We start from the raw sequence: 26,510 nt of genomic DNA on the forward strand, positions 1-26,510 counted from the left end.
TGACTCTTTACCAGATATGTGCTGGAAGTGCCAGGGGTCAAGAGGAGGCATTTTCCACTTGTGGTGGACCTGCCCACAGATAACAAACTCCTGGCAGTCCATAGTGACAGAAATTAATAAAATAAGTCTACCAGCTCTGCAATTAGATCCGAAGCTATTATGGCTTCCAAATAAAATACTCATACCCCAAACAGATAACCTCCCAACGTTCCTACTTAACGAAACAAAACAAATTTGGATACCAAAGGTAGAAGACCTGAAGACCTAGTCCATTAGGATCTGGGGAAAATAGCACTGTTCCTCAAAGTATGTACGTCATGGAGAGATTACATATCTAAAAGTAGTTACCTAACAGAAATTTTGAAGGCTAACATGGGTCTGGCTACAGGACTACACCACCAGTAAACAATCTTAGGGAGACAAACATACCTACCCCACCAAACAATTATACAAACCAAAATTTCCCTCTCCCTCATACCCATTCCCTCCCCCTACCCTACATGTCTCTGTCTCATCTATGTTTTGTAATATTTCATTGAGCTCAGTATGATGAAAAGCGATACCTGACAAGCAACTTTCAATTTATGCTGGAGCAATACATGCGATGATATGGATGAAAGACGAAAACAGGCACAACTATGAAAAACTGACATTTTGCGGATATTCTTATCGCCGCCACTTTTGTTATAAAAGAATTGTTATTGTACTCTATAATTGTCATTTTCAACAATATGTGTAATATTTAGATATAGGTGAATCAATTCTAACAAAGTGGAATTCGTTTAGAATTTCAGGAAAACTTTGGCTCTGCACAAATCCGAAGTTTACGTTGATTTGTGGGAATGAATTTTATTAGGAAAATGGCCACATAGTTGGTGGATGATTTTTTTTTTCAAAGTCCAGGGTGTCAGTTTTTGGGGTTCTGTATTCTACAAATTAAAAATCTTTTTTGTTGCTAAAGTTGAAATCAAGAAATCTGTGTCAAATCAACATAGCGGATTAACCAATATGTCAGACAGAGAGGTGGCAGGTGGAGCAAGCACAGGTCGCAGCAAAGTAAGGGGACGTCGCAGCAGGGGTGACTCTATGAGGCCAGAACTGCCATTTTCATATAGCAGCAGTGTGTTGATGAATAACCCAAAGGTTCTCGATTGGTTGACTAGGTCATCCACTTCCTCCCAAATTGCAACTGACAATCCCAGCTAAGAGTCCCTGGGTTCCTCAAATACAACCCTTAGTTGGCATGGCCCAGGAGCAGGTCTGCAGCCCTCAACTGTACTCAACCAGCATCTGTCCTGTTCTTTTCCCTCAGCCAGAGAGCTACTAGGTGTTCTGGGCTCAGTGCCACTATACAGGGAGGACAGTTGAGGAGAATAGCAGTGACAGGGAAACACATATCAATCATGATGTAGCTGATCGCACTTGGGAGCCAGGTGAAGCAAGGGCTTCATCATCATCATTGTTGGGAGAAGAGGGTGTCACCTTGCGCGCCAGGCATCAAAGCAGGCAGCAAGTCACTACTGTGGCCGTGAGTCAGCAGGGTGGCAGGAGTGCGAGGACGGGAATCAAATGCCTGCGGGGTACAAAACCGGATTCGCAGGTCCAGGTAAGCAGTGGCACAGGGGCTCAGCGAGGCAGCGGTGTTAGTAGTCACTAAGTGCAGAGTGTTGGCGGTAAAAGCACCAACTCGGCGTTGTGGCAGTTTATGTTAAGAGGTCAGAGGAGCCGAACGTGTGTATATGTAGAATCTGCTGGCAGAAAGTGAAGCGTGGCCAGGAAGCTAACGTTGGCACCATGGCCCTGCGTTAACACATGCAGCTTCACCATCCATTGGGCTCGGAGAAACGTGTCTCAGATCTGGTGGCAATCCTGCCGCTCAGGTAAAGCAGCAGCATCTAGGGCTACACATGCCATTTCAGCTAGTCAAGGCTCAAGCACCTCTGCCGAAGGGAGCTGTTTGTCTTTGACATCATCTCCTGGTCCAGATGCTCCTGCTCCTCAATACGCATGGCGCCAGCAGTCGTTGAACGAGGCGTTTACAAAGAGACAATTGTATGCGTCCAGCCATCCTAAGGTGCAGAAGCTGACCACGCTCCTGTTCAAGTTTTTGGTACTGCAGTCCCTCCCTTTCCAAGTCGTAGACGCTGCACCCTTCAGAGAACTAATGGCTTGTGCCGAACCGAGGTGGAGAGTTCCAAGCCGAAATTTATTTTCCAAAATGGCAGTACCAGCACTTCACAAATGTGTAGAACAGAAGGTGGACCAGTCCTTAAGCTTATCGGTGTGGAGCTGTAATTATGGTCAGGGCCAGTACATATCCTATATGGCCCACTGGGTGAACATGCTTCCTGCCCAGCCGCGCCAACAACAACAGGAGACACTGATTTCTCCTCCATGTTATAAACTGCTTCTACTTCGCCAATGTCCTCCTTGACCTCCTTCTCCACCACCACCTCAGCCTCCACAAGGCCAAAGAGTGCTCCATTATACCACATGTGCAGGGCACAGCGGTGTCATGCAGTTCTACACCTGGTTTGCCTAGGCGAACAAAGTCACACAGAGGAGAAACTGCTCTGTGTCATGCAAGAAGAAATCAATGTGTGGCTTTCTCAGCGACAACTGCAAATCGGAACCATGGTGACAGACAATGGGTGGAACATGGGGTCCGCGCTGCACCAAGGAGGGATGGTTCATGCGCCATGCATGGTGCATATCTTCATTCTTGTCGTCAAAAGGTTCCTAAAGTCTTCCACCCATCTGCAAGACATTCTAAAAATGACCAGGAAACTCTGCATGCACTTCAGCCAGTCTTACAAAGCCAAGCACACCCTTCTTGAGTTGCAGCGTCAGAATGGCCTCCCCCAACATAGGCTGATATGCGATGTTTCCACCCGTTGGTATTCCAGCCTCCATATGTTAGACCGCCTGTATGAACAGAGAAAAGCCATTAATGATTTTTTGATGAATGCAAGCGGACAGTAGTACTACCCTGTGTAACTTTGATGTCAGCCACTGGCAGCTCATGCGTGACACCTGCCGTTTTCTCAGGGCCTTTGAAGAGACCATTTTATGTATCAGTCGCCAGGACTACGGGATGAATAATGTAATTTCACAGCTTCATGTCCTAGAACAGATGCTGCAAAATCCGTCTGGTCCGGGCACTGGAGGAGTGGTGACTACATCTCATTGTCACAGGTGGTCACCCATGTCTCTCTGCCCCCACTAGCGCATTGCTCGGGCGTCTCACCTCTCCTGGCTCCTGCTACGACTTGCTCCGCCGTGCGCACGCGTTCCTGACTTCTAGGGAGAGTGTGCGTGGTGGCTTCTCTAGATTTAAAGGGCAAGTGCTAGACATTTTTATGAAATGTAAATAAGTCTGCCTCTTCCTACACACCCTGCTGGATCTTCATGCCTCGTGCCTTAGAGAAAGCTGTGTTTGATGCCTTGCACAATTTCTGTGATTTCCCGTTGTGACCCCAGTTCTGTTTCTGAATTCACTCCTTTGCCGCTTGCCCTGACCTGTTGCTACGTCTTCGACTTTGATCCTGTGCTGCCCGTCCTGACCTCCTGTTTGTCCCTGACTAAGAGATTGCTTGCCTTTTCTGTACCTAGACCTTAGCTGCCACTGCAGACAAGTTACGCCTGTGGAATGACCTGGTGGTACCACGCCGCAGAAAGTCCAACCCGCTTTGCGGCGGGCTCTGGTGAAAACCGGGTGCTACTTAGACTCCATTCCCAGGTAGTGGCTTGTGTCATTATCCGCAGTGGTTCAGAGGATCCACTACCTCTGAGCTGGACACTCATGGCCAGATGAGTCCAGTGGGGGCTGAACTGGAGGAGGACATTGGAGTACAAGCAGAGTCTGGTGAAATTAGTGGTTTTTCTACTCAGGTGACAGGAGAGGAGCATCCGGAGGAGGTAGAAGATGAGTTAGATGACCCAGAAACACTGTGGCAGTATACAGTGGAGATGGAGGCCGGGAGTCCTTCAGAGTCAATTGCACAGATGGCCCGCAGCATGCTGCTTTGCCTAACTAGTGACAGCTGAATAGTCAACATCTAGCATAAGGATGACTTTTGGATCTCCACCCTTTTGTTCCCTTGCTAGCGGTCCAAAATGGGTGCCTTTTTCCAGAGGGAGGAACAAATGACGTACTATAGAGAAATACTTAGCAGACAGTTGGCTGCTGCCTATGTGTGCCATTGTCCATCCTCTGTCAGGTCTGACCAGGGTACTCCTGGCAGTCGGCGCTCACATACAACTGCCACAGCTGCTGTGGGGAGATGGGGGGGGGGGGGGTAGGAGCTGTAGCAGCTCCATCAGCAGCAGCTTAAGTCTGGAGTCCTTAGTGAGCAGCTTCCTTCACCCGCCTAGTGAGGAGGGTAGCCGCCACCAGCAGCAGCAGGACATGGTGCAGACCCTGCCTCAGCAGGTATAGAAGTCCAAATCAGCTCTACTCTCTCCCTTTACACAAACCGGTGAGTTGCAGACACGGAAACGCCCAAGGCAAGGGCAGAGAGCAGTCCAATGAAGAAAGGATTTCCAGCGTAAAAGTCTTCTCCGGTTAAAAACTTGCTTTTATTGGTGCATCAGTACATCGGGTATATTCACAGTGAAGACAGTGTCTTGGTGCATCAGTACATCGGGTAAAAACTTGCTTTTATTGGTGCATCAGTACATCGGGTATATTCACAGTGAAGACAGTGTCTTCACTGTGAATATACCCGATGTACTGATGCACCAATAAAAGCAAGTTTTTAACCGGAGAAGAGTTTTGCGCTGGAAATCCTTTCTTCATTGGACTGCCCCAGCAGGTGGTGGTCTACTTGAACAGCACTCAACCGGCACTCTAGAGTATCCCCTAGACTACTGGGCAGCCAAACTTGATGTGTGGCCTCAACTTGTGGAGTTTGCAGTAGAGAAGCTGTCCTGCCTGGCCAGTAGTGTGGCATCAGAGTGGGTGTTCAGTGGGGAGGGGGCCATCATTACCCCAAGGAGAAAATGCTTGTTCACCCGTAATGTGGAGAGACTGACCTTTGTCAAGATGAATCAGGCGTGGATTGGCCAGGATTTCAACACACTATTGCCTTGTGCATCAGATTAGATCAGCCATGACGCCTCCTCCAAATGTTGAGAAATGAGTCTGGATTCTAACTACTTACCTCAGCCACTAATCTGATGCTGCCACCCATCTGATGCCACACATATGCTGCCAGTTGCTCCATCTGCTTCCCACCATCTTTATCAGGGACTGGAATTGTCACCCACCTTCACTCTCTGTCATTGTGCCACTTTCTGACCTCCTGCTGCTGCTGCCACCTCCACACTCTGTCAGTGTGCCACACCGTGGCCTACCATGTTGCTGCCACCACCAGAAATTGTTTTGTATCAACTCCTGTTTGTTTTTGGCTTTATCAATACTGATGGATTATTGACCGATTGAGAGCAGACACTGACGGATGAATAGAAGGGCAAAATGATCAGTGACGTCAATGCAAAATTACTGCCGACACCCTCTCCAGTCTTTTGGGGGGTTTCTACATGTATCAGCGTTTAACAGAACAGGTTCTGTCATAATCTATGAAATCAACTGATGTCAGTGAAAAAAGAGTTCACTCTTTGATGTTATATATATCCTTTTGAGCTGGCAGAGTCTTTACCTTGTCAGGTTGCGTTCCCGTTGCACTTATTTGGTCAAGTTGGCCCCTGTAAGTGCCCATTGAATTGAAGAGTGAAGCGATTCTAAGAGAGGTGGCTGTCATGTGCATGTCATACTAAAACAAAGCATTGTTTGAAGACCAAACCACGCTACCTATGCATATTTAAGCATGGCATAATGTTCTACAACACCCTACAGGCTCTCTGCAGCCAGGAAATACCTGTTTTTGAACGTTTTTTGGCATGATTTGATTTGGATCAAAACAAATTTTGCAGGAAAATTCTGCAAACTTGGCGAATTGAATTATTGAAGAATTCGCCCATCTCTAAATAATAAAAGGAGTTTGAAAAAACAAAACAACTTTGCTGATATAAATGATTAGTATATGTTTTACTATCTTTGTTAAATGTTTTATTATCTATCTGTACTATTATTTTCATTAAAAACCCTTCATAACAAAAAAACTGTGTTTCTGAGCTAAATTCTTAACAGAATTTATAGGTTCAGACAGGTGCTTATCCATGGAATGTAGATAAAATTGGTGCAATCCACTGAGAGCAAGTAGACATCTTGGGTGTGGGGTGCTGAAATACAAAGGGCATAAATAATCTCATCATTAGGCTTTACTTATATAACACTATATTAATTTAATGATGTCTTTTTATGTTTTTAAACTTAGTTTCTAAGGTCCTTCAATCACAAAATTTATTAGAATGTTGCATTTTGTGACCTTGGAGCTTGGCTTTGTCATTGAGTTCTTTCATTTGCAGACTCTATTAAAGCCCTGAACAATGAGCCTGTGGGAGTGAGGCGGATGCAGAAAGAATTCACTTGAAGCAAAACATAACTTTTTTTTTGTTTCCCGATTGCTTAAAGTAACAAAAAAAATCCACTTTAAAACTTTGCAGTGTTCATGAGTCCATGAAATAAGGATGATTGTTCCGAGGATTGTTGGTCCGGCTGGTGAATTAATTTAAGAGTTATGTTACTTCGTAGATGGCCGCTGTTTAATTGATCTATACAACCCCCAGCAGGATCACCAAGCGATTTGAGAAAATTATGCCACACGTAAGATATCAATTTTGCCTTGAATTGTTAGAACAAATTAAGTTTTCAGCTGATTTATTTCTAATATCTAGCTGTGGTTTCAGCCTTGGGGACGGGGAGGGTGAAAGTAGTGAGGAATAAGCGACATCATTGAATGTTAAATAATAAGCATTCAGAACAGCATGTAACAAGAACCTCTTTAATCAGAGCGACTGGTATTAGAAAGCAAGTACTGGGCTGGGCACAGGTCCATTGAATCTCCAAGACATTTTCTCTTTTAAAAGGGTGTAGTAGGGCGGCACCTAACGCAGCACACTCATTACTAAAAGGGACATTTCTCATCCAGGGAAAGCTAGGTGGATGTGTATAAGGTGTGTGTTTTACTGTAGAAGATCTGCAGGTCAGTTAATGGCTGATTAGCAGGGTTACAGCTCAAGTGAAAGGCGTGTAGAGCCATAATAGTTGTGAACTGAAAACTGTGATATTGTGCGTTTTGGTGGTGCCAGACAGCAGGCCATCACCAGTGTTAAGTGCCAGATAGGTTTAGGATTTATTTGACTGGTTTTGTTGTTTTCCTCCTAGAAAACAGGAGTGGGCCTTACAGAAGTGAAGAAAACCACAGTAGCAAAACGCATTGTAACATTTAAAAACCCATGCGTTCTAAAATGCCCCGTGTGAACACACCCTTTATGATACATATAATGAGCAGCCTGTTTAGTCACAATTTTGCAACTTTTTGTGGTGTGCAACTTTTTAGTCCCAAATAGTGTCTCACAAAAAGTTTGTCTGGGTCTAGCATGTTCTGTTTTGGGACTTGGGTGTAAGAATGGGACAATTTCAGAGCCCAAAAGTCACACAAGTTGAACAAACATCTGGGCTACATAGATAGATATGGCACACTGCATTAAATCTTTCAAACAGCTTACTTTTGTACGCTGCTTGATTCTGCATCTAAAAAGTCTTAAACTGCTAAAAGTCACACAAAAAAAGAAAAAGCAAGCAATAGGAGTGATACATGTCCCCCATTAAGTTAGCAGCCAAGTTGGTTGGGTAAAGTTCAAAGCAAAGGAAGGCTGATTAAAGAAGGTTGGCAGAGTTTATTGCAAAGATGGAGGGAACATTTGTGGTGCACCTTTAACATACAACATGCAACACAATTTGAAAGTTAAATACGACGCTTGGTCGACCACAGCTCAGAGAGATGTTATCTATCACTCGGTAGTACATAATAGCTACTTGAGAACTGACCTTTTCATTGTAGATAGAGCAACACCTGATGAAGCGACCAGATCCGCTATAGCGGACATTAAATGGTCCTACCATGCACTCATTACTTTGACAATCACAGGACAGTATGGGCACCCCTAATTTACTTATGGAAGTTTAATTCTTCTTCACTCTCTCAACCCATATTTGGCCCACGAATCAGTTCTCATCCAAGATTGATGAGCTAAGGGACCAGATTCACAACCTGGAATCCATTAATATCACCAATCCATCTTCTAACCTACTAAACCTACAAAAGTCAATCACTACACAATTTAGACACTGCCCTCTGTTTCCTTATAAACAACAGTTATTAAAAGTTACTACACTTACCAATACCATATGAACTGGGACTAAGAGCAGTGAAGTCTTTGCTAGACAGTAAGGGGAGTCAGTTTAGGGCTCATAAAAATTTTGTCCTACAGATACTCAATTTTACCTCAATATTATTACTTTATGTTTACCAGCTCAGAGGCACAGCAATGGGGAGTGCATGCAGCGCCAGCTATGCCAACCTGTTCCTTGGCTGGTGGAAACAAAACTGTGTCTTCTCAGGTGATGTAGGTGAACCTCATGGCATCAATATGGAAAGCCTTTTAGTTCGCTATATCGATGCCATCTTCAAAATATGGGAGGGGAGTGTGGATGCATTTAAAGACATGGTTGGGTATCTTAATAACAATCACCTCAGATTTACATATGAAATTCACTCCTCAAGCCTCCCTGTCCTTGATGTTGTGATTTCTAAGTTATCAGAAGGTACTATTCAGATGTTGTAGGAATTCCCTACTTACAGTACCTGTGAATGCTTTAGTATACAAGTTAAATCATTACTTACGATAGAAAAAATCTCTTTGTATTTTAAAGAGTTAGTATAAATGGTGACTAAAATATAACCTTTAATTTATGTAGTAAGCTCATAAAATAGTGAAAATGTGTATAAATGGTATAGACACTGGAGTAGAGACTAGAGATGAGCGAACATACTCGTCCGAGCTTGATGCTCGTTCGAGCATTAGCGTACTCGAAACTGCTCGTTGCTCGGACGAATACTTCGCCCGCTCGAGAAAATGGCATCTCCCGCCGTTTTGCTTTTTGGCGGCCAGAAACAGAGCCAATCACAAGCCAGGAGACTCTGCACTCCACCCAGCATGACGTGGTACCCTTACACGTAGATAGCAGTGGTTGGCTGGCCAGATCAGGTGACCCAGGAATAGACTAGCCCCTGCCCGCGCTGCTCGGATCATTCTGGATGCCGCTAGGGAGAGAGCTGCTGCTGGTCAGGGAAAGCGTTAGGCTGTTCTATTAGAATAGTGTTAGGCAGGAGTGATTCTACAAGAACCCAACAGCCCTTCTTAGGGCTACAATAACGTTATACATTTTTTTTTTAATTTGCTTGTGGCTGGGCTTGCTGGCACTAGTAGTGCAGCTAGTACCATATTGTGAGGAATTTGCAGGGGGACTTGCTACCGTTGTGTTTAGCTCTTAGTGACACACATATCCACCTCAAACACCGAAGTGGGACAATTTATTAGGGGTTTGATTAGAATTAGGCAGAGTCTGCTGATTTATTTTTTTTTTACCTTTATTTCATTTTATAGCTCAAACTCATCTTGCAAAGCAGTGTGCTTTCAGTGTAGGCTACAAAATAGCCATAGGAGAACCCCAACGGCTTACTTAGGCCTACAATAGCGTTATATTTTCCTTTTTTTTGTTTGCTTGTGGCTGGGCTTGCTGGCATTAGTAGTGCAGCTAGTACCATATTGTGAGGAATTTTCTGGGAGACCTGCGACTGTTGTGTTTAGCTCTTAGTGACACGCATATCCACCTCAAACACCGAAGTGGGACAATTTATTAGGGGTTTGATTAGAATTAGGCAGAGTCTGCTGATTTATTTATTTTTTTTACCTTTATTTCATTTTATAGCTCAAACTCATCTTGCAAAGCAGTGTGCTTTCAGTGTAGGCTACAAAATAGCCATAGGAGAACCCCAACGGCTTACTTAGGCCTACAATAGCGTTATATTTTCCTTTTTTTTGTTTGCTTGTGGCTGGGCTTGCTGGCATTAGTAGTGCAGCTAGTACCATATTGTGAGGAATTTGCTGGGAGACCTGCGACCGTTGTGTTTAGCTCTTAGTGACATGCATATCAACCTCAAGCACCGAAGTGGGAAAATTTATTAGGGGTTTGATTAGAATTAGGCAGAGTCTGCTGATTTTTTTTTTTACCTTTATTTAATTTTATAGCTCAAACTCATCAGGCACAGCACAAAATCTAGTTGTGTGCTGTCAGTGTAGGTTAGAAACTAGCCATAGCAATAGGATAGCATCGTTTAGTTAAAAAAAAAATAAAAATAAAAAAAAATAAACACAAAAAAAAAAAATTATAAGTTTACACTTTAATTTGGAAAATGTTTAACCCGAAGGCTAGGGGTAGAGGATGAGGGCGTGGACGTGGGCGTCCAACTACTGCAGGGGTCAGAGGCCGTGGTCCTGGGCGGGGTGAGACACCACCTGCTGATGAGGGAGCAGGGGAACGCCACAGAGGTACACTCCCTAGGTTCATCATGTCTCAAGTTACTGGGACTCGTGGTAGAGCACTGTTGAGGCCAGAACAGTGCGAAGAGGTGATGTCGTGGATTGCGGACAATGCTTCTAGCCATTTGTCCACCTCCTTCCCCCCAGTCTGCCCCCTCCCAGCAAAATTTGGCATTTGAACCGGCATACTCTGAGGAACTGTTTTCTGGACCCTTCCCACAGTCACAAACCACTTGTCCGGTAGCTGCTGAGCAATTTTCCGATGCCCAGGTTTTCCACCAGTCGCAGTCTGTGGGTGATGATGACATTATTCACGTAGTGGAAGAAGTGTGTAAAGAGGTGTCGGACGATGAGGAGACACGGTTGTCAGACAGTGGTGAAGTTGTTGTCAGGGCAGGAAGTCCGAGGGGGGAGCAGACTGAGGGATCGGAGGATGATGAGGTGACAGACCCAAGCTGGGTTGATAGGCCGGGTGAACACAGTGCTTCTGAGACGGAGGCGAGTCCTATAGCAGAACAGGTTGGAAGAGGCAGTGGTGGGGCCAGACGGAGAGGCAGGGCCAGAGCTGGTGCATCAGCGCCAAATGTTGCCCGTAGTCAAGCTCCCGTGGCGAGGGCTAGATTTTCAGAAGTCTGGAGGTTCTTTAAAGAAACACCGGATGACCGACGGACTGTGGTGTGCAACCTTTGCCAAACCAGGATCAGCAGGGGTTCCACCACTACTAGCTTAACTACCACCAGTATGCGCAGGCATATGAATGCTAAACACCCCACTCAATGGCACCAAGCCCGTTCACCTCTGGCCGGGCACACCACTGCTCCTTCCCCTGTGTCATCTGCTAGTCAGCCCCCTGCCCAGGACCACGGCCCAAACACCTCCCGTGCGAAAACCCCATCTTCGCCTCCACGATCCTCCACAGCATCCACCAGCGTTCAGCTCTCCATACCCCAGACGCTGGAGCGCAAAAGAAAGTATAGCGCAACCCACCCACACGCCCAAGCCCTCAACGTCCAAATCTCCAAGTTGCTTAGCCTGGAGATGCTGCCCTATAGGCTGGTAGAGACCGAGGCCTTTGGAAACCTCATGGCGGCGGCCGCCCCTCGGTATTCGGTCCCCAGCCGCCACTACTTTTCCAGATGTGCCGTCCCAGCCCTGCACAAGCACGTGTCAGAGAACATCATCCGTGCCCTAACCAACGCCGTTTCTGACAAGGTCCACCTGACCACGGACACGTGGAGGAGTGCTGCCGGGCAGGGCCACTATATATTGCTGACGGCACATTGGGTTAACTTGGTGGAGGCTGGGACCGAGTCTGACCCTGGGGCTGCTCATATACTGCCGACGCCGAGGATTGCGGGGCCTACCTCGGTCCAGGTCTCAAAGGCCTACTATGCCTCCTCCTCCTCCCACCCCTCCTCCACCTCCTCCGAATTACCATCCGTGGGCATGGCGCCATCAGTCGGTAGCTCTAGGCACAGCAGCAGTGCCATCGCTAAGCGACAGCAGGCGGTGCTCAAACTGCTGAGCCTAGGCGATAAAAGGCACACCGCCCAAGAGTTATTACAGGGCATCACGGCGCAGACTGATCTGTGGCTGGCACCGCTGAACCTGAAGCCAGGAATGGTTGTGTGTGACAACGGCCGTAACCTGGTGGCGGCTCTGCAACTCGGCAGACTGACACATGTGCCATGCCTGGCCCATGTGTTAAATCTCATAGTTCAGCGTTTCCTCAAGACATACCCCAATCTGTCTGATTTGCTCACGAAGGTGCGCCGCATCTGTGCGCATTTCAGGAAGTCCAGCACAGATGCTGCCACTCTCAGGGCAGCGCAGCGCCGCCTCCAACTGCCCGCTCACCGACTGTTGTGTGACGTGCCCACGAGGTGGAATTCAACATTAACCATGTTATCCAGAGTTTACCAGAAGCGCAGAGCGATTGTAGACTGCCAGATGTCAACTTCCACCAGAACTGGTAGTCAGGTCAGTCAGCTTCCTCAAGTCTACAATGAGGAGTGGACGTGGATGTCTGATATCTGTCAGGTGCTGAGTAACTTTGAGGAGTCAACACAGATGGTTAGTGGCGATGCCGCCATCATCAGCCTCACCATCCCGCTGCTTGGCCTGTTGAAAAACTCTCTGATCAGCATGAAGTCGGAAGCTTTGCGCTCATCACAAGAGACGGGGGAAGAAGATTCCCTTGTTGATAGCCAAAGCACCCTTAGGTCTGTTTCTCAGCGCATATCGGAGGAGGTGGAGGAGGATGAGGAGGAAGAGGAGGAGAATGTTGGCGAGACAGAAGAGGGGACCATTGTTCAGTCCTTCACTGTTCAGCGTGTATGGGCAGAAGAAGAGGAGTTGGAGGAGGAGGAAATGGGCAGTCAGCCCAGTGAGGGGAGTGAATTCTTGCGCATTGGGACTCTGGCACATATGCTAGGCTGCCTATCCCGTGACCCTCGCGTTCAAAGAATTTATTCCAGCACCGATTACTGGGTATTCACTCTCCTGGACCCACGGTACAAGCAAAATCTTTCCACTTTCATCCCTGGAGAGGAAAGGAGTGTGAGAATGCATGAATACCAGCAGGCCCTGGTGCACAAGCTGAAACAGTATTTCCCTTCTGACAGCGCTAGCGGCAGAGGGTGTACTTCTTCGGGACAAGTAGCGAGGGAGAGTAGGCGAGCAGGCAGCTTTTCCAGCACTGGCAGGGGTACGCTTTACAAGGCCTTTGCCAGTTTTATGTCACCCCAGCAAGACACTGTCACCTGTGCCCAGTCTCGGCAGAGTAGGGCTGATCTTTACAGAAAGATGGTGAGGGAGTACGTAGCTGACCATACCATCGTCCTAAATGATCACACAGCTCCCTACAACTACTGGGTTTCAAAGCTGGACATGTGGCACGAACTGGCGCTGTACGCCTTGGAGGTTCTTGCCTGCCCTGCCGCTAGCGTGTTGTCCGAGCGGGTTTTCAGTGCAGCTGGTGGCATCATCACCGATAAGCGTACACGCCTGTCGACTGACAGCGCTGACAGGCTGACGCTTATCAAGATGAATAAAGCCTGGATTTCTCCTGATTTTCATTCTCCACCAGGTGAAAGAAGCTCAACCTGAATAATGTATGCACTCCTCCTCCTCATTGTCCTCCTTCTCCTCCTCTTTGTACACTAAAGCATAGGAAACTGGCTATTTTTTGCCAGGGCCAACTGGCTCTAGCTATAGTACTCTATGTATTTAATTTTTCTGGAGGGCCACCTACCCGGTCCTCTGTTTTAAGCAATTTTTGGGAGTGCCACATACAGGCACTCAATCTATTTAATTTTTCTGGAGGACCACCTACCTGCTCCTCTGGTTTGAAAACTTTTTTGGACTGCCACATACAGGCACTCAATTTATTTAATTTTTCTGGAGGACCACCTACCTGCTCCTCTGGTTTGAAAACTTTTTTGGACTGCCACATACAGGCACTATCCAAATTAAATTGTATCCATAGCAGCCTCCACATGTCGTCTTTTTAGCTGGCTCCACACGTTGTCTCCATTGCTACCTCCACACGTCATCGCCATAGCTGCCTCCAAAAGTCGTCCATATAGCTGCCTCCATACTTTGTCTCCTTATCAAACGAACTGTGTCAGGCAGAATTTTGGGTTGTTTTCATGGATTCCACATCAAACTTGTTAACTTTGTCGCCACCCTGCTGTGTAATCCACAAAATATACTGGCAAACTTTTATCATTTACCAATATTATTTCAGCGCTTCTTGCGCATCTGTTTACATTCCCCTCACCCGCCATATCCCAAACTTATAAGAACGCTACTACACTTGATCTTATACAAAAGGTTCTTAGAAGTGCTGTTTGGGGAGTAGCCTAGAGACAGGGGCTTGGATTGGCGAAAGCTCGCCTGGCAGCGGAGCGCCAGCTCCATCTCAAGATCCAACTAACATAGTTTTAACTGCAGCACCTTTAATCTACTACTAGTTCACTGCCTCCATACATCGTCCCCTTATCAAACGAGCTGTGTCGGGCAGAATTTTGGGTTGTTTTCATGGCTTCCACATCAAACTTGTCAACTTTGTCGCCACCCTGCTGTGTAATCCACAAAATATACTGGCAAACTTTTATCATTTACCAATATTATTTCAGCGCTTCTTGCGCATCTGTTTACATTCCCCTCACCCGCCATATCCCAAACTTATAAGAACGCTACTACACTTGATCTTATACAAAAGGTTCTTAGAAGTGCTGTTTGGGGAGTAGCCTAGAGACAGGGGCTTGGATTGGCGAAAGCTCGCCTGGCAGCGGAGCGCCAGCTCCATCTCAAGATCCAACTAACATAGTTTTAACTGCAGCACCTTTAATCTACTACTAGTTCACTGCCTCCATACATCGTCCCCTTATCAAACGAGCTGTGACAGGCAGAATTTTCAGTTGTTTCACCAGGTACATAGTGGAACTCGGCCCATCTGTCGCAGCCATGCTGGAGACCTGAAGTTGCAATCATAGCAGCGCAATATGGATGCCCCATACTGTCGCTCTTAATCATGGAACCATTTCCGTAAAAACAATTAAAAATAGAACCACTATGCTATTCCATTATTCCTAGGTGAAATATTCAAACGACCTGGCCTGCTTTGAAAATTATAATTTTTTCAAAGTAAACGCTTCTGGCCCCCAGGCCCATTTTGGGTGGGGAGGAGCCGAGAGACAGGGGCTTGGACAGGCGAAAGCTCGCCTGGCAGTGGACCGCCAGCTCCATCCCAAGATTAGGCAGCCTCAGAGGCATCCATGCATGCTGCCCCTGCTGTTTCCTGTCCATTTTGCCTCCACGATCCTCCACAGCGTCCACCAATGTCTCATTTCAACTCTCTATACCCCAGACGCTGGAGCACGAGAGGATATGCAGCACATCATCCCCTTATCAAACGAGCTGTGTCAGGCAGAATTTTCAGGTGTTTCACCAGATACATAGTGGAACTCGGCCCATCTGTCGCCGCCATGCTGGAGACCTGAAGTTGCAATCATAGCAGCGCAATATGAATGCCCCATACTGTCGCTCTTAATCATGGAAGTCGTCTCCATGGCTGCCTCCACATGTCGTCCCCTTATCAAAAGAGCTGTGTCAGGCTCATTTTTCGGGTGTTTCACCAGATACGTTATGGAACTTGGTCACTATGTCGCCACCATGCTGTGTTATCGACCAAATATACCGTCAACCTTTTGTTCACATAGGAAATCATTTCACCTCCTTTGGTGAAACCTGAGTCCATTTAGGGTATGTCGCCATGAGACTCTCTAGCCTGCCACTGCTGCCGCTGCCTCTGCATGCCGTCCCCTATAGTGTCAGGGTCAATTATTGGATGTTTTAGATGCTATCTAGCCTCATTCGGTCACTCTGTCATGGCCATGCTGTTGCCCATAATTTTGGCATAATGGTGCGATTAAGCAGCCTCAGAGGCATCCATGCATGCTGCCCCTGCTGTTTCCTGTCCATTTCCGTGGTGTTTCCATCCTTTTCTGAGGTTCCCAGGTGTTTGGCCAAGCTTCCCTGTGCAGAGCCTTGGTCCCCTTGAAAAATGCTCGAGTCTCCCATTGACTTCAATGGGGCTTGTTATTTGAGACGAGCACTCGAGCATCGGGAAAAGTTCGTCTCGAATAACGAGTACCCAAGCATTTTAGTGCTCGCTCATCTCTAACACAGACACTTCCTGCCAGCATGCGACAGATAACATAAGATCCTCATCACAGGGGAAGGAGACATGTAGCAGAGCTGTCTGTATGTGTGTGTTATAGCTGAGTTAGCAGTGTGTCATGTGTTTTTATATCAATCTCATGGATCTCATCATCTCTGATCTCTCTTTTTCTATTTGTCAGATGCTAGTAGAATGTTCAGAAGCTAAATGAAAGTGCAGATAAACCTATACCCTTTTAATCTAACCACATTGTCAGCACACAGGGATCATAAAGTGTCTGCTTAGAGAGCCCCTGCCCACACTGACCTGTAAAGTAAGGGGGTTAAAAATGATCTTTAAGATCACTAGGGAGTTATAATTTGAGGACTTTCTTTCATGATGTTACGTAAATCGGAAAGATGCTGGGTAATGGGAGATACCAAGAGGATTGGAGTACATTGTGAAACATAGAAGGAACTCTGAGAAAACTAGTTTCTAAGGAGTCCCGGAAAAGCAGCAAGGAATGCAGAGTGGAGTGCACACAGGATTAAGGTATGGAAATACGAGCAGGTCAAAAAGTTCTAATAACTGAATAGGTATATAAAGCGTTATCTATTCTTCTTCTTGACTTTGTCTTGATGTCAAAATATTTCCTACCACAAAACTTCTTTTCATCCTAATGTAATCTAAGAATCTTTTCAAATTAAGCACACAAAGACATGCCAGACCTACTTACCTCATTCACATGCTTGAATGTGCCCCTTTTTTCCCCATTGGGTTATTGTCTGTTATATTAATCTCTCCTGATATACCCATGGTTCTATTTCTCCATGACACGCTGTTCTTGCTTTGACCTTGGAAAGTGCGATTATGCTCTCTCTTTCCTGGCTTTGGTAATTTTCTCATGTCTGTGGGTTGTACACCTTTATTATATTTTATGTCACAACATTTCTTTTATGAATATATATGACAAAAGTCTTCTTTGGCATACAAGGGGTTCCTTATATTTTATGGATATACTAAAGGTGTACATCAGGAGCATCTCCAAAGGTCTACCTTTGATTCATTTTGAGAGCGGCTAACATAGACTTCTAATTATTTTCTTGACATTGTTCGCACAGTATAAAAATCTGGACTCTAGATGCAGCATGTGAGTAGCATGTGGCTCTATAATTCATATATCATTAATATCTTCGACCTTCAGTTTTATATTTGATCCTTGCCAGGAATAATGAGAGTAATACTCATTGGTGAAAGAGGCATTATCCAGCCCCCTCATATTCAATCAAACACACAGTGTATAGCATTTGTGAATATTTAATGCCACTTTACTGATACTTGAGGAAAAAAAATCTCATGTAAAGTTGTTTCTTGTTTCCATGCCAACAATGAAGTAATAATGATGGTTAATCAGTCCTAGAATCATTTGTTGGTGTAATAAGGTCAATAGAAGATGTGGATACACTGGAACAATAATTTCAGAGCTTAAACAGGAATTATACCTGAGAGATTAATCAGTTTTGACCTTTAGTCCCTTTAAGCCCTGGCCCTTTTTTGTTTTTGTGTCTCCATTTTACAGTTTTTACCTTCAAAAATCCACAACTTTTTTTTTATTTTTCCCTGCAGAGCTGAATGATTGCTTATTTTGTTGTAACAAAATGTACTTGCTAGTGTCCATATTTAATATTCCATGCTTTGTACTGGGAAGATGGGGAAAAAAACTCCAAATGCGAATAGCACAAACTTTAGTAATCTGTCATTGTATTCCAGTTCACCCTTTTCCCTAATAATCTTGGCCGCTCTCCTTTGCACCTGTTACAATTCTACTATGTCCTTTTTATACACTGGTGCTCAAAACTGTACACAAATATTCCATGTGTGGTCTCCTCCATAATTAAAGGGTTTGTCCGAGCTGAGGGACTGGGGAGTGTCAAAACAAGAAAGCAGTTGTACTTACCCCCTTCTGGTGCTCTGTTCCAGCTCCCATTACCTCCATTCTGTATGTATACACTGGCAAAGCCACAGCAGACTCTGGCTGTGGTCCATGTAACACTTGCACAGGCCACAGGGAGAGGCTGCACAGGTAGTACGCTGTGGTCCTGACATCATTGCTGCATCCCTTTATACATACAGACCGGGAGTGATGGGTACAAAGCGCTGGACCAGAGCACCGGAGGGGGTAAGAACAACTGCTTTCTTCTTTTTACAGCCTCCCCACTTCACTGGTAAAAAATATGCAAGCCTGGACTACCCCTTTAATCATGAAAGCCATGTATGTATATGCACATTTAGAGATGGCTGAATAGATTCGAACAAAGTGGAATTTAATACAAATATCATAGAAAATTTGATTCGTCGCGAATCCGAAGTTTACGCTGATTCTTGGGAACAAAGTTTTTTTTCCCTCTTTTGTACCTAAATGGGAGCGAGCACAATGTGTTACATGGGGCAGAGAACTCTGAGAAGGAGAAAGGAACAACCCCGATGACATCTGCAGACCTGTAAGCCAATCAGTGACTGGCTGGCTTATGTGATGTCGCACAGCCCTATAAAAACAGTCAGCCAATTGCAATCTCTGCATTTCACACTGCATGTGCTGTCTGTAGTGTCTAGCTGCTTTTACTGTACTGTGCTGTCGAGATTTCTGCTCCTTTCCCAGGATGTGCGTTTAGGAGGATCTGTATACCCCAAATAGCAGTTTTTTTGTTACTGAAGCGAATAGGAAGAAAACAGTGTCAGGTTCACATAGCTGATATAGTGATTTCTGGACTTCTCCCAGGGTGTGCATTTTGGGGGATCTGTAAACCCCAATTAGTAGTTCTTTTTTGAAACTGAAGCGAATAGGAAAAAATCTGTGTCAGATCCACAGCTGCTGTAGTGATTTTTCGACCTCTCCCAGGGTGTGCGTTTTGGGGGATCTGTATACCCCAAATATCAGTTCTTTTTTGTTACTAAAGGGAATAAGAAGAAATCAGTGTCAGATCCACACAGATGCTGTAGGGATTTCTGGAACTCTCCCAGGGTGAGTGTTTTGGGGGATCTGTAAACCACAATTAGCAGTTCTTTTTTGAAACTGAGTTGAATAGGAATAAATCGGTGTCAGATCCACAGCTTCTTTAGTGATTTCTGCGCCTCTCCCAGGGTGTCCGTTTCGGGCATCTGTATAACACAAATTTCAGTTTTTTATAGCTAAAGTTGAGATAAAGAAATATGTGTCAAATCCACATAGTTTATAGAGTGATTTTTGCTCCAATTACAGGGTGTCCATTTTGGGGTATCTGTATAACGCAAATTTCAATAGCTTTTTGTTGCTAAAGTTGAGAGCAAAAAAAACGTGTGAAATCCATGTAGTTGATTAACCACTATGTCAGACAGAAAGGTGGCAGGAGGAGCAGGCTGAGGTGGCAGCAAAGAAAGGGGATGTCTCAGCAGGGATGATTTTGTGAGACCAGAACTGACAATGTCATCTAGCAGCAGTGTGTTGATCAACAACCCAAAGGTTATTAATTGGTTGACCACTTCATCCAATTCCTCAAATATAACATCTGACAACCCCAGCCAAGAGTCCGTGTGTTCGTCAGATGCAACAATTAGTTGGCATGGCCCAGGAGCAGGTCAGCAGCCCTCACCTGTCCTCAACCCGCCTCTGTCCTGTTCATTTCCCTCAGCCAGAGATCTACCAGGTAGTCTGGGCTCAATGCCACTACACAGCAAGGACAAAGACTTTGAGGACAGTCAGCAGCTGCTTGACAGTGAAGATGTGGGGCAGACATCTGCTGCTTCGTGCAGTAGGCAGGCTGTGCATACTGATACCATTGAGGAGAATAGCAGTGACAGGGAAATGAAAATTGACCATGATGTAGCCGATCGCACTTGGGAGTTAGGTGTAGCAAGGCATTCATCATCGTCAGGCGAAAAGAGTGTCAGCTTGCACAGCAGGCAGCAGAGCAGACAGCAAGTCGTTACTTTGGCCATGAGTCAGCCAGCTGGCAACAGTGCGAGGATGGAAAACGGCCGCAGGGAGTGGGACAGGGGCTCAGCGAGGCAGCAACGCTATCGCCATCACCATCTCGGCGGTGTGACAGTTTTTTGTTAGGAAAACAGCGGGGCCGAGCGTGTGTATAAGTCGAATCTGCGGGCAGAAAGTAAAGCATGGACAGGGAGCTAACGTTGGCACCATGGCCCTAAGTCAACACATGCAGTGTCACCATCCAATGGCCTGGGAGAAACGGGTCCCAGGTGTGGTCCATCCTGCTGGCACAGCAGCAGCAGCACCTAAAGTAAAGTCCATGCGGCAACTGTGTTTTGAAGGAAATTCTAACACCTGTGAGCATTTGGTGATCCTCCCCATCCTCTTGAAAGTGCAAAAGAATACACCCTCTGGTTGCAGGTTTTTGCAGATAATGAAAAAGATTCAGAACGATCCAGCCCTTTTTTAATGAAAAATTCTTGCTTTTTTATTAAATCATCATATAAAATCGATCAGCACATAGTGGTGTCCACAAACAGCAAACAGCTGTTTGGGGATACCACTATGTGCTGATCGATTTTTATTAGCAGCAACACCTAGTGGCACACATGCCGTTTCAGCCAGTCAAGGCTCCAGCACCTGTGCCGAAGGGAGCTGTTTGTCTTTGACATCATCTCCCGGGCCACATGCTCCTGCTCCTCGCTACGCGTGGTCCCAACAGTTGTTGAGCAAGGCAATTACAAAGAGATAACTGTATGCATCCAGCCATCCTAAGGTGCAGAAGCTGACCTTGCTCCTGTTCAAGTTGTTGGTACTGCAGTCCCTCCCTTTCCAAGTCTCAGAACTAATGGCTTGCGCTGAACCGAGGTGTAGAGTTCCAAGCCGAAATTTCTTTTCTGGCAAAGACATAATATTTTCAGGGAAATTCTAATGGATGATGCATGTGGCGCCTCTAATCTTCAAATTTAAATTAAAAATTTCAACTTCAAATTCATTTTGCCACTCTCTGGACTACCATGTTGCTGCCACCTAAAGAATTTTCATCGTGCCAATCTCTGACCTCATGCCGCTGCTGCTGCTGCTGCCTCCTTGGCTGCCACCTTTGAAGTTCTTTTTTAGCAAAGACATAATATTTTCTGGGAATGGAAGATGCATGTGGTGTCTCTAATCTTCAAATTTAAATTAAAAATTTCAACTTCAAATTCATTTCAAACTTCAAATTCATTGTGCCACTCTGTGGCCTACCAAGGGGTCAATAGAAAAAAAGCATACTTACTTTGCTCCTTGTGGCTTTGATGCCTTCTGAAGATCCCTGGCATAGCCTACATGACATCAGAGGTCTGCCAGTGTCGTGTCAGTTCTGACCACAGGCCTTTGACCTGGTGCATGTGGACATGTCATCATATGCTGCCTGCGCCGTGTGATCCCTCCATGTCATACACGCCCTGCACCGCCACATAATATCCATGTCACACTGCTTTGCCACATTACATGCATAGTTAGATATGTATAGGTACATCACGCTCCAAGTGTATAATAATACTAAAGAAAGAGAGAGAACTGCTGTTTCCCAGTGGGTTGGTGGAAGGACAGTAGCTGTTCTCTTAGAAAGGTTCTAAAAAGTTGTTGCAAATTCTGGTGCAAAGGAACCAAGTCATTAGAAATGCAAGTATCAATATAGGTTGTAAGGGTTCCCAGATATAACCTTTAGATCAAACCCTCCTTGATATAAATACATAGTTGCATATAGGATAGTATGTACCCTTGTATATTATCAAGTTAGGACACTGTCTGTTTGTACTTTCAATTCTTCACTGCACTGTTCTTTAATAACAATTGAATAAAGGTTATATTTTAATTATACACTACAGCCCTGGTGGATAGAAAGGCTTTCTTTTGGTCACAAGCCGGGCTACTTTTTGTAAATTAATTGTTGGCTCCTTACCATTATCCACCAAGAGCTTATACCCCAAAGGGTCAAGTTGTTTTCCTTTCCCCCTGTGTGGGGATTGGTTTATGTTAGCTGGCTGGCCTTGGGCACGCTATGGTCACGGGGCTTGGTATGGGGACCAGAGAGCTGACCTACAGCAGGTGGTGTGTGCAAGAATATGGAGGGAGAGGCTGTTGCAATGATTTATCCCTGGGGAAACCCCTAAGGTGTCTGGAGGATGAATCCTTTGGTGATGGATTAGGAAGCCTGTGGTGGTTGTGAAAATCAACTTACAGTTGTTTATTCAATATTCAACAGCAGGCAATGGCCAGACAGTAGCAATAGATTCAGCAAGCTGGTGGGAGATGGTCCACAGGAAGGTTACTTTCAGCCTGGTAGTAACTGCTGGCTAGGCTGGTAGAGATGGAGCTGGGTCCAGATGAAGACCTGAGTTCTGGGGCCCTGAGGAATCAGGCAGTGGCCTGAGGTACCTCTTCTTCCTGGTATTAAGACACTGGCTGTGGAAGCACAGATATGTGCTGCTTTCTCTTCTGCTTACTGGAGTTATTTTCCTGTCACCACATTTGCACATATACAGCTTGTGACACGTTCATATAGAACCCTATTATAATAATAATTCCTTTATTAACATAGCACACACAGATTAAGCAGTGCTGCACAGAGCTTGCTAAATCAGTCCCCGAAATGGGCTCATAATCTAATCAGCCTACCAGTATGTTTTGGAGTGCGGGAGGAAAGTGGAGGACCCGAAAAAAACCCACACAAACACAGGACTCCAACATTGGAAGACTGTAGAGCTAACCACTGAGCCACCTAATAACTAACTGACACCCTTTTTTTAAGCTAAAAACAATATTTCCTTTACATTCCCATAAATCAATTTATCTTATATTACCTGGGTACAAAAAGTTAAAATTTTTGGTAAAATCTAGAAAAAACACCTTATAAAACCTGTATAAATTTGCTATCTCTGTGATCATACCGAACCAAAGAATATATTAGAGATGCTATTTAGAGTGTACAGTGAAAGACGTAAAAACAGAGCCCACAAGAAAATGGCAAAAATGTGGGTTCTTGTCAATATTACCCCATTTTGAATTGTATTTTTGAAAGTGGAAACTAAAATGGAAAGTCTCAAAGGGGTTAAAATTGGAAAAAAAAACTGCCCAATATATTGCTAGATACATTTTATACTTTTATTCAGTTAATGTGGGTAAATTTTGTAGCTAAATGAATGTATTAATGATAAATATTACTGTATTCCAAATCAAACCTTCATTTTGTTTTATTTTCTGTAAAATACATAAAGGGTTAACAAGCTTCTTACCTGCTGTTTTAGATAGTTTGAGGGATGAAGTTAATAAAACGTGGGTAGTTATTTGGTGGGTTTCTATTAGCAGAACTTCCAAAACCCCTATAAAAATGAAATGGTGCCTATATTAATTGATTCTAAAATTTTCTTAAAAATTTGAGAGAATGTTGTTTGATTTCTGATATCTCTAGAGTCATAATAAAACAAAAGGACTAAATGTCATGCTTCAAATGTAGGATAAAAGATCACTGATTCGAAAATACAATTTGTTTAGCCTGTCAGTTTAATACAGTTTATAGTTCGTAGTTTGTTGTTCTAATATTTGTAAGCAGGTACAAGTTTTTCTAGTGCCACGAGTGCCTTGGCAGCATATTGGTATGGAACTGTATGATACCTCTATACTGTACATGATGAAAAGTTGATGCGCACTGAGCTTAAATAATGTACAAGTTAAATAAACAGTAAGAGATGTGACAGTGAAAGTATTCATGTAAGCCTAACTGAAATGTATAGAGCTGTGGTTAATGTAAAACAAGCTGTATCAATGTATGCAGGTTATGTATTGTAAGAAAACCCAATAAATAATTATACTTAAAAAAAACCAAAAACAAAAGGGCTGTTCTAGAGTGAAGCCAACACAAAGCTAAGATATGGTAAATGTTAGTTAGTAACTAATTTGGGTAGTAAGACTATCAGTTTGAAAATAGCAATTTTTTTACCAAATTCACCTTTTTTCATAAATAAATATATAAACCAAAATCTCCGACTAACTTGAATTACAAAATGTTGTGGATAAACAAACTCAAAAACACTTGGGTGAGTTAAAGCGTTCTAAAGTTATAACCGGATAAAGTGACACATGCTGGTTTTGAGAAATAGGCCTTGGTCATCAAGGCGCAAATGAGCTTGGTCACTAAGGGGTTAAAACTGGGGCACTGTTCTGCTGTTTTTATATGTGGTATCTGCACCGATTATGTGGAAATAGAGCACATATAGACATTTGACAGTAGTGAATGCTCAAAGCTTATTTAAAAAATTGTATGTATACTTAAAAAAATGTAAATTGGATAAATGAAAACGAACACTGATCAAAATAATAGAGCACTTTCAGAAATCTGCAAGTTATTGGGGTACAATTGACACCTGATGCTAAAATTGATCTTACAAACCCTATTTATCTGGTAGCCTAACATTTTAGATTACACTGACTGTGCAAAAATGGTGTGCCGTTCCAAAGTGACTGAAACCCTCCGGCAGCAGGTTGCCCAGATGAGTGACCCTTTTAGCCATTGCTAGAGAAGTTGGTTGTTCAAATTTCGTGATTTCTTCAATATTGCAATATTGTAATCATTTCAGCACAGCAGCTGTAATTGTTCACCAGTTCATCATTTAACAGATTAAAGATTTGTCTTGTCATAAAGTGTCGTTAAGAGCATTAGGACTGAAAGCCCACTCTGCAGTGACCAGACTTCTCATTAGTAGAAAGAATCAAAAATCTAGACTCATTTTACCTCAGGAGCATGTTGTGTGAAGATAGAAGAAATGGCCACAGTTCATTTTAGTTATGAAATCAAGTTTAACTGGTTCACAACCGCCCGCTGTGAATTCACGACGGCGGTCGGGTCGCGCTGCATGGAGAGGGCTCACGGGCTGAGCCCTCTCCATAGCCGGTAAGTCTTTGCTGCATATTGCAGCAAAGACTTACCGGTAACACCCGCGATCGGTGCTGGCACCGATCGCGATAGTTATCACAGAGATGGCTGCCGGCAGCCTCAAAAGGATAGCGGCGCATGGGCGCCGCCATCTTGCCTGGGATTGCCGCTCCCCGTCACGTCATCGGGGAGCGGCGATCCATCTCCATGGTAGCCTTGGGTCTTCCGAAGACCCGAGGCTATTTCGTTTTAACCCCTTCATTACAATGTGCTGATAGCACATTGTAATGAATGAGGAGGAAAATCCCCATATACTGCCATACTGTAGTGTGGCAATATATAATAGGATCGATCAGACAACCGAGGGTTAAAGTACTCTAGGGAGTCTGAAAAATAGTAAAAATAAAAATAAAAAAAAGTTAAAAAAAAAATTATAATAAAACACTTAAAAATTCAAATCACCCCCCTTTCCCTAGAACTGACATAAATATAAATAAACAGTAAAAATCATAACCACATTAGGTATTGACGCGTCCGAAAATACCCGATCTATCAAAACATATTAACAGTTTTTCAATGCGTTTAACCCCGTAATGGAAATAGCGCGTCGAAAATGGCACTTTTTTGCCATTTTGAAAAATATTTAAAAAATCTGTAAAAAGTGATCAAAAGGTCATACAGTCCTCAAAGTGATATCATTGAAAATATTATCAAATTTCACAAAAAATGACACCACCCACAGCTCTGTTCACCAAAGAATAAAAAAGTTATTATCGCCAGAAGTTGGCAAAATCCCCCAAGAAAATTTTGTACAAGAGGTTTTAATTTTTGTAAATGTATGAAAACATTATAAAACCTATAGAAATTTGGTATACCCTTAATCGTGCCAACCCACAGAATAAAGTAGACATGTAATTTGGGGTGCTCAATGAAAGACGTAATATCCAAGCAAATGGCGCAAATGCGCTTTTTCACCATTTTCACTGCATTTGGACTTTTTTTCTTGCTTCCGAGTACATGGCATGGAATATTTAATACCATCACTATGAAGTGCAATTTGCTACGCAGAAAACAAGCCGTCACACAGCTCTTTACGTGTAAAAATGAAAAAGTTATAGATTTTGAAGGTGGGGAGTGAAAAATGGACATGAAAAACCAGGAAAGGGCCCGGGCCTTAACCGGTTAATTTATTTGTCTGATGAAGAAAGTGAAAGGTGTGGAGGAAGTGCCATGGTTTGGGGAATGTTTTTTGGAGTCAGACCTCTCATACAGCTACATCGCAGAATGAATGCAAGTGTGTATCAGAACCTTCTTCAGCAACACTTTGTTTCTTCCTTCCTCTCATCACTCAATCAGCCAGGTATTTACAGACAGGAATATGCCCCCTATAAAACCCTAAAACGGGTAGAGCAGTTCCTTTAAACAGAAAACATTGAAACAATGAAATAGCC

The 26,510-nt window shown here is 44.3% G+C and overlaps 1 long non-coding RNA gene across 1 annotated transcript in view; it reads left to right on the plus strand.

Annotated features, from left to right (window-relative positions):
• Positions 1-6,580: 6,580 nt before the first annotated feature.
• Positions 6,581-26,510, plus strand: part of LOC140066047 (uncharacterized) — an 82,631-nt gene continuing 62,701 nt past the window's right edge. Inside the window, exon 1 of the long non-coding RNA XR_011848084.1 lies at positions 6,581-6,727. This is a non-coding gene — a long non-coding RNA (uncharacterized lncRNA). The remainder of the gene's footprint in view (positions 6,728-26,510) is intronic.

The sequence above is a fragment of the Engystomops pustulosus genome, chromosome 6 (genome assembly GCF_040894005.1).
Source record: "Engystomops pustulosus chromosome 6, aEngPut4.maternal, whole genome shotgun sequence".
Taxonomy (NCBI): Eukaryota; Metazoa; Chordata; class Amphibia; order Anura; family Leptodactylidae; genus Engystomops; species Engystomops pustulosus.